This window comes from Furipterus horrens, unplaced genomic scaffold (genome assembly GCF_987537825.1).
Source record: "Furipterus horrens unplaced genomic scaffold, mFurHor1.1.pri manual_scaffold_17, whole genome shotgun sequence".
Lineage (NCBI taxonomy): Eukaryota > Metazoa > Chordata > Mammalia > Chiroptera > Furipteridae > Furipterus > Furipterus horrens.
The window spans coordinates 3,075,368-3,090,258 of NW_028327187.1; the positions used below are offsets into that span (position 1 = coordinate 3,075,368).

At 38.9% G+C, this 14,891-nt stretch overlaps 1 protein-coding gene across 1 annotated transcript in view; it reads left to right on the forward strand.

The window, feature by feature from the left end:
- CHM (CHM Rab escort protein) overlaps window positions 1–14,891 on the forward strand; it is a 133,424-nt gene that overhangs the window by 21,023 nt on the left and 97,510 nt on the right. The gene's annotated exons all lie outside the window — the stretch shown is intronic.

Consider the following 14,891-nt stretch of genomic DNA (forward strand, 5'->3'; position numbering starts at 1 on the left):
ATTTTATTTTTCATGAGTAGATTTTGAATTTTAAATGATAAAGAGTTCTGCAAGAGGCTTGGAAATCTCACACCTGCCCTTTTTCTTACATGCCGTTGTGTTTGAGTGTTGAAAAATGCAGCCAATAGATTTAGAGTCTGGTTTTCTTAGCACTAATAAAAATTTAAACTATTAGGGAGGCATCTTAACCAAGAAAAACGTATGGAGCTTTTCCCCTTTTTTCCCCCTTGAGTATGATCATAGAAAGAACATTAATGGAAAATTCAAGTTTAAGATAAAGCATAGTTTAAAGCTCTTAATTCCTGCTTCCTCCTGAAACAAATCTCTAACTTGCCACTTATTTAGTGCTTTTGAACACTCTCTCTTGACACTTTAATTGTTCCTTAAATAGGGGTAAAAAAGAAATGAGAAGAAAAGGACTTTATATTTTCTTTGCATATGTTTTTCATAATGTCAGAACACCAAGAATGACCAGATTTGTGGCTGTTATAGTGCTTTGTCATGTATCATCCTGCTGAAAATATGTAGGAGTTCAAAAAGGGGTATAGTTCATTTACATTTAGCCGTTTCAATTTTATTTTGAAAGCCTATTGACTCTTCAGTTATTGGATGAAATATCTAAATTAAATTGGGTTCCGTTTTCCAACAAGCCCCGCCCTTGCAATTCTCTCCACTATTACATGCATAACTGTTTGCAGTGATGTCTGAATTTAGTCTTCTTTGAGATGTCATGGATTCACATGGCAAAAAATCTGCCACCATGGAAGCCCAGGTACTGGGCCTGCATCCTTGGAAAGGCGTAATAAAAATCTAAATTCAATTTTTTTCTTCTTGTTAATTAATTCACCTGAAATTGCAAATACAATGTTAAATTTCCCTAAAGTGTCATTCACTGTTCTGCTCACCACATGACATAATTTAATTCCCATCACAGCCAAGTGAGGTAGGTGGTGGTAACTCCAGTTTAACAAATGGTGAATGTGAAGTACAGAGAGGTTAACTAATTTTTTTGACTCAAAAGGTAGTACTTGTTTAACTTTAAATCCAGATTTATCTTTTTTTTTTTTTTTTTTCTGTGTGGTTGCCTTTCATTCACGTCCCCAGCTGTGGACCTGACATGCAACCTAGTAATGTGCCCTAGCTGGGAATCGAACCAGCGACACTGGACTCGCAGGCCCATACTCAATCCACTGAGCCACAGCAGCCAGGGCCCAGATTTATCTTATTTTTATTCAGAAACCTGAGGGCTTCCCAGAATGAAGAATATTTTAGAAATCACATAGGGTTTACTGATACTCCAAAAATCAGTTTTTATTAGGAATATGGAAGCTAAATTTTATTTTGTCAACCAGTGAATAAATTGGAAAGGCTTCATAATGTGATTGCCTTAAGAACTTACAGCTTAATACTAAAAATGGTATTTCAGAATGAGAAAACTTATCTTCCATTTTAGATCTTCGGGCTCGGTAGTGTTTGAGGGTTTAGATACATCTAGGTATTATTGATTTATAGGATGTTTTTCTGCTGTGGGCCAGGTTTAAATATTTTTTCATTTTTATTCATTTTAGAATTTAAGGCTCTTCATAGTCAGATTTAATCTTCCCAACCCCCTTTGGTTTCTGATTTACACGTACAATAGTACCATATAGCTCTGTTCCATAGACATACCTTCCCATGTTTTTCAAAAAAATATTTAAATCATGGTAAAAAATACATAGCATAAAATCTCAACCATTTTTAAGGGTACAGTTCAGTCCTGTTAACTGTATTCATATTGTGCAGCAGTTTTCCAGAACTCTTTTGACCTTGACAAACTGCAGCTACCCCCGTTGACAACAACTCCTCCTCTCTTTAGTTCCTGGCAACCGCCATTTTTCTTTCTGTCTCCATGAACTTGACTCCTTTAGATACCTGACAGAACTGGAATAGTACAATATTTGCCTTTTTGTGACCGCCTTGTTTCATTCAGCATAACATCCTCAAGGTTCATTCATTTTTTAAAATCGTGTTAGAATCTCCTTCCGTTTTAAGACTGAATAATAAGTATCACATCGTATGTGTATGCCATACCCATTCATAGACATTTGGGTTACTTCTACCTCTTGACTATAGTGAATAATTCTGCAGTGAACATGGATATGCAAATATATCTTTGAGATCCTGCGTTCCTTCCTTTTGGATGTGTACCCAGAACTGGACTTGTGAGGTCAGATGGTAATTCTGTCTTTTATTGTCCACACATTTTACATTCCCACCACTGGGAGGTTGTGTATGGGTTTTTGAGCCTCGGTTCAATGCCTGGTTTCTCCACTTACTGGGTATGTAACCTTTGACAACTTATTTAATCTTTTTATGCCTCGCTTTCTTGATATAGATGGCATAAAAATAGTACTTAATTTATAGGATTCTTTATAGGATTAAATAAAATAATCCACGTCATAGTTTTATAACAGTGCCGGAAACGTAGACACCTTCGGTAAATGTTAACATCTGTTCCTCTCACAGTACTGCTGCTGCTGCTACCAGGTATGAACAGCGAAGGCCGAGAAGGGAGTGACTGATCATGCCTAGGAGATTAGTCGCAAGTGTCAGAGAGATGACATTTGAGCTGAGTCTTGAAAGATGAGTAAGGCTTTAATGAGGAATTAGAGCTTTTCGGATAGAGCCACCAGATCGCCGAGGCATGGCATACTCATGAGTGGTGAGCACGTTAGCATGACTGAACGGGGAGCTAAGTGGGTTGGATTAATGAGGGCTGAAGCTGGCGCTAGACAGGGAGCTGGATTGTTTAGGCGTGTATGCGGAAGGAGGGATTTTATTTATGGTTTTTACACGGAATAGTTATCTTTAATATCTTCCTATCTTTCCCTCAGGCCCACCTTCAGCCCTTCAGCATACCTTGTCAGCTCTACTTCTAAAGCCTAACCCGAATCTAAGGAGTTTTCTTCCAGTTCATTCCGCTCTTATTTACTATTGAACTTCTCCCAAGCCTCCTAATTGGTCTGTTTTTGCTCCTTCCTCCGGCATTGGGCCTCTTTCTCCTTCCTAACTGTGTTGTGTGCGCCCCTATCCCTTGTTCACTGCTATTGGTTTTAATTCTTCCTATGACTTGCATTGTCTGTGCCTTTTTTTTTTTTTTTTCTGTTTCTTTTCTTGATCTCTCCTTGGCCAGAGATTTGTCTATGGTATTAGTCTTCTCAAAGGACCAGCTTTTGCTTTGCCTTTGCCTTCTGTGGTATCTTTGTTTTCTGTCTACTTAATATCTGTGTTTAGAGATCACTCTTGTTGTTTTTCCAACTTCTTGAACTAAATTTGTCACTTTTTCTGTTTAAGCTGTCCTTTTTGTTTAATATAATTATTTATGATTGTAATTCCCTCTTAGGATTACGTTAGCTGTCTTCCATGCATTTTAAGTATCTCCTAATACCCATTGTGATTTCATCTTTGAGCCATTAGTTATTTAGAGGTATGTTTTTAAATTTCCAGATACACTTTTATTTCAATATCTTATTGAATTTACAATGTCAGACACTCGTAGCAAAACATGCAAATGAGAAAATAAAAAAGTTCCAGTTCGTTTCTTTTCCTGCTTGCACCCTACTCTCCTTTCTACCCACAGTCCCATCTTCTGAAAGCAGCTACTATTTTATTTTATGAAAAAATGTTAATCCATTTTTTTCATTGTTTTTAGAAAGAGAGGAGGGAGGGAGGGGAGCGGTAGGCTGAGGGAGAGAGAAAGAGAGACAGAGACAGAGAAACATCAGTTAGTTGCCTTCTTGTACACGCCCCAGCTGGGGATCGAACCCACGTCCTTTTGGTTACAGGACGACACTCCAACCAAGTGCGCCACACCAGGCAGGCCACTCCTATTACCTTTTATGTGTCCTATAATATGCTGTCCAGAGAACAAAGTTCCAGAAAAATACGAAAGTTTTTATTATGTGTGTGTTAGATTCAGTGTAGAAAAAGCAGTTCCAACACCAAGAACTCCTCATGTTGCCTTTTAATTTCATACCCACCTCCCTACTCTGTTCTCCCTGTTTCTAACCCCGGCAACCAGTAATCTGTTGTTTTTAGTTCTGTAATTTGTTACTTTGAGAATAGAACTGTACAGTATGGGTCTTTTTGGCGTTGGTCTTTCTCACCCACCGCAGTTACCTTGGTGCTTCCTTTTTATTGCTGAATAGTATTCTGTGTTATGTATCTCTGTTTACCCATTCACCTGTGGAAGGGCATTTGGCCTGATTCCAGTTTGGGGCTATTGCAAGTAGAATTGCTGTGTGAACATTCACCTATAGGTTCTTCTGGGTATGAATTTCAGTTTTATTTTGCTGGGATAAATGCTCAGGAGTGCAATTGCTGGATCATATGGTGATGGCATGTTTAGTTTTTTAAGAAACTGCAAACTATTTTCCTGACTGCCTGTACCATTTTACATCCTCACTAGCAGCACACAAGCGATCGGTCCCTCTTCATCTTTGCCACCATTTGGTGTTGTCCCTATCTGGGGGGGTGGGGTGGGGTTCTGATTGGTGTGTAGTGATATCTCATTGCGATTTTAATTCATATTTCCCTAATGTCTAAAGATGAACGTTTTTCATGTGCTTATTTGCTATCTGTATATTCACTTTGCTAAAATGTCTTCATGTATTTAGTCTGTTTTCTCATTGGATTGTTATTGTTTTCCTATTGAGTTTTGAGAGTTAATTGCAAATTCTAACTACATATATGTTAAAGGTTTATCATTTTTGGAAATTGGTTTGTATGGATTGGCCAAAAAGTACGTTTAGTTTTTTCCGTAAAATAAAAGACGCATTTTTCATTTTCACCAATAACTTTATTGATCTGCATATTTTGAGTATGTCCCGCATGGTAGAATGTGGATCACTCTCAATTAATGTCTTTGTTTGATCGCTGTCAGCTTCAGCTGGTCTGCCTGACCATGGAGCATCGTCCAGTGAGAAATCTCCAGCATGAAACTTCCGCAAACCATTTCTGACACATTCAGTCAGTCACAGCACCTTCTCCGTTTGCTACACACATCTTTTGTTGCGTTTCAGTTCCGTTTTTACCTTGCTTAAAATAATAAAGCCTACTGTGCCGAAAATGTCACTTATTTTCTTCCATCTTCAGTATTAAAATGGCGACACAAAAATTCACCAATTTTAATCAGTTTTTTAACGCACGCTGATATGACAGCCGTCACAATTCACTCTAACAAACTTGTTTTGCTGAAGTTAAAGACAACTAAATGCTACTAGTGCCATTTAACGAAAAAACCAAATGAACTTTTTGGTTAATCCAATCATTTAATTACATTATCGTCAAATAATGAGCTCTGCATGATATCATTTGGTGATTGTGAGAATTGCTGTATAGTTTAGAACTATATGGCTCTGTGTGGCTTAAAAAGGTGTTTTTGCTTAATTGTTGGATATGGAGTTTCATATATGTTCATTGGATTAGACTTGTTAATTTAGTTGTTCAGAATTTTCTGTTATCTGGTCCCTACTCTATGTGAACAATTCCTACTCCTCCATCAGGACATAGCCAAATTCCTGCTATTAACTTTTCTTTTTGTCTGTATTTTAAAATCTTCGGAACATTTTAAAACGTAATATGTTTTGCACAGTAGAATTATTGGTTTTAGATCTGTTGTCCCTGTTAGACTCTTGGAGGTCATGGATCACGTCTTAGTCATCTTTTGCTTCTCCATTATCCAAGGGGCCTGGCGTATAGCAGTCCCTAGATAAATATTTGATAAATATATAAATGCTAAGAATATTTACGTGTGCCAAGCCACTGTTCTGGTGATGGGAATTTCGAATTGCCTCCCGCACTCTCAGTGCAGCTCCGGTCCTTGCTGATGTACAGATGGTCAGATCAGGGTAGTTTAGAAGGGAGTTCTCACCTGTTGATGACAACGTCAAGGTTAGTCCAGGTTTAAGCAAGCGGATGCCTGGGACCCAAACTCACATCTTTTCATTCCTATTCCAGATATTCTTTGAAATATACCTACGTTGTTGCTGACGATGATTTGAATCGCTCCAACGAATTCCAATTTGTAGACAGTCCAAACTCATTAGTTTGCATTTTCTTATTTCTCAGTTGAGTTCTGTTGCTGACGAGGCCAGAGCTGTGCTGCTGCTGCAGCGGTGTTCTGGCCGAGGTTAGGCCGTGGGGCCTGTTCCTCGTGTGTGAAGTGGGGAAACATGACGGTGCATTCAGTGCGCTAAACATTAAAGACATTGAACACATTTTAGACTTGCAGTAAAGTTGCAAAATCAGTGCACGGTTTCTTTATACAAATTACTCAGCTTCCCCTGAGGCTGATCTCTTCTGTAGCCATAGTACAATTCTCAAAACTCAGAAATTAATATAGGTGGAATAATGACTACTAAACTATAGACCTGATTTGAATATCATTCATTTTTTAAATAATGTTCTTTTTCTTTTTGTCCCAGGATCTGGTCTGGGATCCCCCATTGTGTTAATTGTTAATCTCTCAAATTATCTCCCTCAAGGAGCACTCATGTTTCTGTCATGGTGATTTTTTAATTTTCCTCTTTCCATCTTCATTTATTTATTGCATTTTAGTTTATAACAACAGCTGTTTCTTCTCTCTCATTGATTGATTTGTACCATTATTTATATCGGTATGGATTCTTAGATATTTATTTTATCCTGGGGGTTGTAATCTAATACTACCATTCCTTATTTTCTTATTTAAATTGTTCTGGCTTTGGTGATTGTGAGTTCCTTTCATTATGTTCCTGTGCCCTCGTAAAATGTCCCATCCTTGTTTAAGTGACTTCCTTACTTTCTGACACTACACGAAATTCCAAGCTCGTGTTGTATTTTCCCTGCTCTGGCCCTAGAGTCACCCACCTATCTGGGAGCCCTCTCTCCGTGTATTTCAGAGTGATATTTAGAAACCAAGTTCTGAGTACTATGTGTGCTCATTCTTACTGGAGTGTTTTTGCTCCTAGGCCCCTCTTAATGCACAGAGCTAGTTAATATGTATATTCAGTCATTCATACATACACATGTATGTTTATATATGTGTGTGTATTTCCATACAGCCATGAATCTATACTGATAACCTCCAATTAAATTGAAAATAGTTAATAATAATTTTTGAAAATGCATATATAGTGGAATAAGGTGCAAAATGTACATTTTCAAAAGATGACACATGAAATTGTATCTACCTTTTGTGCTTATGTAGGACTGCTATAAGCTGTGCCCTGTTATAAGCTCTCTCTTAAGCCATGAAAGCTGCTTTGAAGGAAATACTGAAAAGTCACATGTTAGTATGCACTTTACCTGCTCAGTGAATGCTTTTTGGATAAATAACTTAATGTAAGAATATACGAATCCTGTCCAGAAGGTATCCAGACATGTACTATGAAAAATAGAGCTATTTATTGAAGAAGAAACAAGACACAAGAAACATTGCATATAGGATAGTGACGCCTCAGACCCCTTACAAGTGGACACCTTGGGACCTCACACAGTCCTCCCAGTCGCCATCAGCTGCCTTATCATATTTTCCTGAATCTCATCAATGGTCCATAAATCTCTTCCCTTATCAAAGGTGACTTCAGTTTTGGGAAAAGCTAGAAGTGAGCCACCTGGGTGATTTCATGTTTCACCAAAAAATCCTTCACGAGACGTGATGCATGAGCGGTATGTTGTTGTAATGAAGCCGCTGATCTCCAGTTGCCCAGAGCTGCGGCCTCTGAGTCATCCCAGTAGCTTCTGTGAAATAACATTCAAGCTTCATGCAAAACTGGATGCAGATTCGTTGCTCTACTTGCTCAGTCATTTTGAATGAGACGACCCCACATTACACATGCTCACTCAACCGCGTCTACCACCCCCACTGACTAGTACAGTGAAGGCGGCATTGTTCACGCATGCGCATTCCAGTCCGCTCTCCTTGGCTGCCAGGTTACATCAATGTCACGGAAACCGTTCTCGTTATACTAACAATGGCTGGACTTTTTCCTGACAAACCTCGTATATATGGGAAGGGACCAGGAACTTACATTGTTCCATGATCATGGTCAGAATTTGTAACCAGCTGTCTTGCTATGTTGAGCATATGGGACATATCGGTGATAAAGTAAGTTAGGCCTTGTACTTCACCACAGCTGGAACCATAGCAGCATATATCCTAGCATCATCTTGGCCCAGGAAGAACCTTGTCTTTGTCAGCTAGCAGTGCACCTTAAGGGTAGACACTTCATAGATGTCACTTGCTGGTAGTATAGGATTCAGGAGAACGTACTTTTCATTTCTTAAAGGAATAGGGTAAGAAAGTTTCCCTAGAACATATTTGGCTTGTTTTTCAGTTTTCAGATTTTCCATTGTTTCCAAAGATTTTTCCAGTCAGGAAGAATGAAATTTGCTCACTGTGACTTTTCTTCGGTGTTTTAAAACAGTCTACACTGTGTAATATGGTACAGTGAGGATTATGCACTCTAGACAAGGGATTGGCAAACTGTGGTCCACAGGCCAGGTGCCTGTTTCTGTGAACAGAGTATTTGAACACAGCCATGCTTGTGCACGTATGTATTGTCTCTGTCTGCTTTTGTTATGTAGTGGCAGAGTCGAGTAGTTACGACAGAGGCCATATGGCCTGCAAACCCTAAAATATTTATTGTCAGGCCCTTTACAGAAAAAGTTGGCTAACCCCTGCTCTAGAGAATACTTTTATAGCCCATATAAATACGTAATTCTTTAACTATTTTGTACAATAGCTGTCTTCTGTATTTATTAACGGAACATGGCAAAGATAGGACCAGAGAAGAAACAATGACTTAAATTTAAAATGTATTAAAATCCTGCTGAAGTTTTTCTAAAATTAATAATAGTAGTAGGTCTACACTCTGTCATGAGGACAGAAATAAGAAAGCGTACTGCTGTCACTTGTTACTATTCATATACACTGTGAACATTATGACATTTTTCTATGCCATGCTACATTAGTTAAAATGAAAGAATAAGGGGCTGTACAAAGGACCCAAAAACCAATGGCTTGAACAGTTACTAAAAATAGTTTGTGATTAAAACATGTATGAAGAGTGCACCACTAATAGGTGGGCAGCTCTGCTCCATGAGGACTCAGGTTTCCCCCCTCTTGTTTCTTTACTGTCTGGTAAGGTGTTCATTGTTTGCATGGTCTAAACTGGGGCACAGGTTTGCACAGATTGTGTTTCCAGGAGGGAGACAGAATGTTAATAGACCTCTGTCCTTTTAAGTCAGAAACTTAGTCATGTATCCCCAAAGAGTTATATAGTCATGGAGGCATGACAGCCATTCCTGCCTCAATGGCCAGCTGTGGGGGGAAGGGGACATTTTGCTAGACAGGCATTAGTTTCTGCTGTAAGTACATAAAATTTTTCTTCCAGAAGATCTACTTTTTGCCTGTAAACAGCATTTTAACATGTCAAAAATATGATTTTTGATTAATCGTGATGGGCTATATTTTTTTTCATATGAATACACCACAGTTATCTGTTATAAACAAAACGAGGATACCCATGTGCAGATGGATTTTATTTAAAATTGTCTAATATTTTGGTAACAAATGTACTGTCCCAAGTTTTAACCATATTTGTATATTTGTAAAGTTGTCTTAAGATCTTTTCTAAATTATGACAAAGTCAGTTTGACTTACTGAGCTTGTATAATTTCTGTACCTCGATAAAACAAGAAGCAATGGTAAGGAATTAGGTACAGTTCACTTTTTTTGCAGGACGAATTATGTACTTAGCTAGTGAAATAGGGACCCGAACTTAAAATTACATCCTGACAAACCGTTGAGTGGTGTTATTTTCCTTACTTTGATTAAAGTCTTTCTTTCATGAAAACATTAGATATTAAATGAGACAAAAGCCATGACACTAACGGCAGGCAGAAATGCACTTTACATTTTTTATATGTATCGCATTCAAGATAGCTTAGTGCTTTCATCTTGGGCCGCTGTTTACATTTCTATACCATTTAAGTGTTGATGCTAGGTGGTTCTGAAGTGTCCCATTCTAAAGCGCTAAGTACAATCTCTGTTGATTTATAAACACTGTCTAAGCAGCATCGCTATCAACAGCCGCTAAGCTTATTCAAAATAGTCACTTCGTTGCTGTGTTGCCATAAATTGCTGTAAACAGATTTGAAACTCAAGTTAACTTCTGCCAAATTGTCATTGAAGGGTCTCTATTTTTGTGCGCCAGCTCTCTGTCACAATAAATGTAAAATCTGTGGTTCGTTTCAGAGAAGTACATTTACTGTAGATATTAATGAGCTGTTGACATGTGAAATTTCAAGAATAGCTGTTGCGATTTAGAAAAACAATTTGCAATTCAAAATGTAGAGATTGGCATTTATTTTAAACTTGAGTTGCTAAAGGCACATGCATAAAACCAGAAGTTTACGTTGAACAGAATCTTCTTCTACCAGTAATTGTTTGTCTACTAGCATTGATCGATATTTTCTCTTAATCATATAAATTATCATTTGGTTTTATTGTTTTTTCTATCAGTCTTCACTTTCTGCTATAACTGCTTCACACACAGAGAAAATAAACTAAGTAAATTGGAAATAATGCTGGTACCTCACTGAATTCATTTAGATTCATTTTTAAGTTTTTTTTAAAAGAGATTTCTCAATGTTTGGGGTCTATAATAAGTATTTAGTGGCATTACGATGTGGGCACAAGTGAATGTCATAAAAATAGCTGTTGCTGTTTTAATCTTATACAATAATCATATCATTGTTTCTGAAGTTGGAAATATTGCTATACTTTAATGATTTGACTAAAGAAGCCTGTTAGTCTAAATTGTATTCTCCTGTGGGGTTATGAACTGATGTCACTATTACATGTGTGTCGGTTTCTGAGTAGGTTTCTCTTTGATTTGACAAATTTTTTTTTCTAGTTTGGCATTGTGTCTAGGAATTGTTTACAAATTATGATAAAGAGAAGTCAATGATTACTTTGTGGACTTTTTTTTTTTAATTTGTAAATATCTTTTTTTCCCTAATCGTATATACATGCAAATATATGTGTGTGCATGTGTGTGTGTGTGTATATATTTATGCTTGTCATGAAAATGCATGCAACACACTTGTACATGGAGTACGTAGACATATGTACAGGAAAAATATACCTGTCATTCCTCATACATCCCACTGCCAAGAGACCGCCATTAGCGTGGTAAATGCTATCTGGAGAACATAAGGATAGTTTTAGGAGGGAAGAATGAATGCATGAGCAAAGGATAAAAGGAATTGAGCTGATGAGGTGAAACTGTGCCATTCCGGTGTCTCCTCATCACCTCTGTGTACTTGCTCATTGTTTTCACATTTAGGAATAGTATTTGTAACATTGTGTTACGCTGTGGTACTAATGGCCAAAGAACAATGGCAGGAGACTTGACTTGGGTTGAGGTACACACAGTGCAATCTACAGGTGATAGTATCGTAGAGTTACACACTGGAAACCTATGTAATTTTATTAGCCAATATCACCTCAATAAATTTAATTAAACACCTTATTTTTCTTTAACAAATAACTACTTGATCACAATGAAATGAGATCGTATAGCATTGTGTTAGGAAATTTTATCCTGTTCGATTTCTTAAGAGTTTTAGAGCCATGATTGACCATCATTTCAAAAGATGCTTTCTGGGCTCAGTGCTTCTCCGCTACTGACCTGACACTGTTTTGACATCCCCTTTCTGTCTGGATTATTGCTCACCGTTCTGCTTTGGCACTGAGGTGGTGAGACGGGGGTACAGATCTTCCCCACAGCCCACACTTTTGGGATAGGGAAGGAGATAATAGAGCGTTTAAGGTACTTGGCATATCTCTGGCAAGCTGGTAGCTAGGTAATAGCCGTGCTACAGCCTGGGCAGAAGGTGTGCAGGCTTGCAGGATTTAAAAGGAAGGGCCGGCAGCCTTGAGAGGAGAGGCCACAGAGTAACAGAGATGAGCCAGCAGCCATGCAGTTTGTAGTCAGGATGTGGCCACGCGGCCTGGGCCGGCAGGAGAGCAGGCCCGCTGGTGCCTGGATCGTGCCCGCTGCTGCTGACTCCGAGGCCGCCAGGGACTCAGCCTCGCACACCCGGACTCTTGGAACTCGGGACATGCGGAGAGGACTGTGTCTTAGGACGTGTGCCTTTCCTGGACGTCACCAGGGTCCAGTGCAACATGGCGCATGCTTTCCTGGACTAGTACATGGAGGCTGATGACATCGTGCCCCAGATCCTGGAGGAGACAGCTGGCAGATAAGGGGTGGGGAACTTCTGGCCTTGGTTTTGGTTTATAGCCTTTTGGGGGGCAAGGGAGGTGCTGGGTCCCGTGGGAGAACACGGCTCTGAGCTGAGGTGCTCACTGTCCTCCCCAGGTTGGAATATTGTAAATAAAGACCTGTTTTCCTCAACACGGATTGTTGGATCTTACGCCAAGGCGGCATGTGAACAGGCCCTGGATTGCTTGGTAACAGTGGGAGACACTGAAATTTGTCAAGAATTATTGTCACTTCTCCAGAAGTACATGCATTATCATTAGAAACCGGTTGCAAAACCTAAGTGGGATTGTGGCCTTTGCTAGTCCCTGAGTATCAAGAGGTGAACAACAAAAAAGACCATGACTCCTGCCCTTACGATGACCTTGGACCCTAGCAGGGGCAGGTAGGCATTAAACAGGCTTCAGTTTTATATTATAAATCATGCTTGTGAAGGAAAAAAGGGTAGTGCTATAAGGGGAGTAAGGGGTATATAACTTAGACGTGTTGGTAAGAGAGTGGCATGAATGGGCGCAGTCACAGTAAGCTGTTACTTCTTACCACGGATATGAGACTATGAAGGTCTGCTATAGAAAGAGTTACTTAATTTATTATTAGAATCGAATGCTTTGTGGCTTAATAAAGCCCTGTCTCAGGGAGTCCCCTCAGAAATTGCATGTGTAATAGTCTGTCAGATCAATTTTATGTTTTTCTGCCCTGGAAATGAACTCTACATATATAGAGTTGAATGAAAAATTTAGGTGGAAATTAACTACATATATAGAGTTAAATGAAAAATTTAGGTTTGATCCCTTGTTTCTATAATGAAAGGACAAAAATACTCTGTGTAGATGTTCTGTGATGATTATCTTCTGAAAGAAAGCAGTATTGATTGAACAACCACTCCTGCTGTGAAGTTATTTTTAGTAGCTTTTAGTTTGTGGAAATTGAGGTCTGTTTATGTTTTCTTTAAGACAGAAATCTAATAACACAGCTCATTCTCTTACACCAGAATACTCTCATATATGCAACTAAGGTAGCTCAAAGGTGAGTATTTGAAAGGTTTTAGGTTTACTATCATAAAGGGATAGGGAAATGTAACCTTACTTGGAAGAAAAACTTTATTTTTATCTTCTATTATTTCAATAAAGAAAACAGTGCTGTGCTGTAAGGGTAAGAAAAATATATATGAATTATCAAAGAGGCAAGTGTCCCCCTAGTTTTCTCCCTTCCATATCCCGTCATGTTCAAGACAGCTTTCAGGATGTCTGTGGCACTAATTGATGGGTGACAGTAATTTTCATTTGCTTAGCCTATTCTAGTATTCAAGACACTGTATGCTATTACCTACAACGTGATATAGCAATAATGCTCCCTTTTACTGAGTATTTGCTCAGTCCTGTATTAGGTGCTTTATAAATACTAAATTATTTAATTCCTGGTACCATTCTCTAAGAGAAATACAATTCCCAGCCTTTTGTTAGGTGAGGAAGCCAACTCAGAGAACTGAAAGAGCTTGCCCAGTGTCACATGTCTGTTAAGGGGAAGAACCAGGATTTTAGATTCGGGTCCTTTTGACTGCAAAGCCTGTGCTCTTTCAATAAGGTAAGATGTAGGGTTAGGAAACAAATAAATACTGGCTGGACCTGGCGCTCAAAGGCGCCTGATTCCAGTTGTGACTCTGTCACTGATTAATCATGTGACTTATGTTGTTTGTACAACCTACCTCGGAACATCACTGGGAGGGCCCAGTGGCGTACTTGTATAAAGTTGGGGTGCTGCCAGCAAGATCTGACACACTGTGGCAGGTTCACTAAAAGGCTTTTAGTTTGAAATCATTGGGAGTATGCCCAGCCTTTATTTTGGAGGGCAGTGTGGGAAAAAAAATCCTTGGAAGCGATTTGCAAAGTTTTATGGTTTTGAAACAAATGTCATTTTGTCTTTAGCTCACTGAAATCTGCATGACAGGAGCTTCATTTACAAATGACAATTCTTGCGTAAGGAGGACTTTTTTTCTCCTAGAGTTCCAACAGAGGCTAGATGGATGGAGACAGCTCTTTGCAGAAATTGTGATAGATCAGCTTCTGTCTAGATATCTCCTACTTTGACTTGTGTTATTCAGTTCATTTGCATTAGGATAGCTTTCCCATAAAATAGAAAACTACATGCCCTCTACCCTCCTCTCCTTGAGCAACTTCTTTATCATTCCAGTGAAGAGAAATCTTTTTCCTATTGTATTTTCTATCCCCTCGTCTTTTTTTTTTTCTTTTTTTACTTTGAAAGTAGCCACTGTCCCATCGTCTCCTTGGGGGTTTGAAGAATATCAATCAGTTTCACCGCTGGAAGCAGAGTGATCTACTGCCATAAAGCTTAGAGCTCTTTCCTGTCATTCTAATTTCCTTTTTGTTCTTTTAATGTAAATAGAGTTTGATCTGCCTTGTCATTACAAAGGCAGGGTTACATTTTAGGAGCCGGGACTACTCTGGAGCAGAGGGTAGGGAAGAAAGCGGGGTGGGGATCAGCAGTAATCAGTCCTCTGATATGTGAGTTCTGTCCTCTCAGGCATTTCCCCGTTGTCCTCTCTCTGTCTCCTTTCTCGGG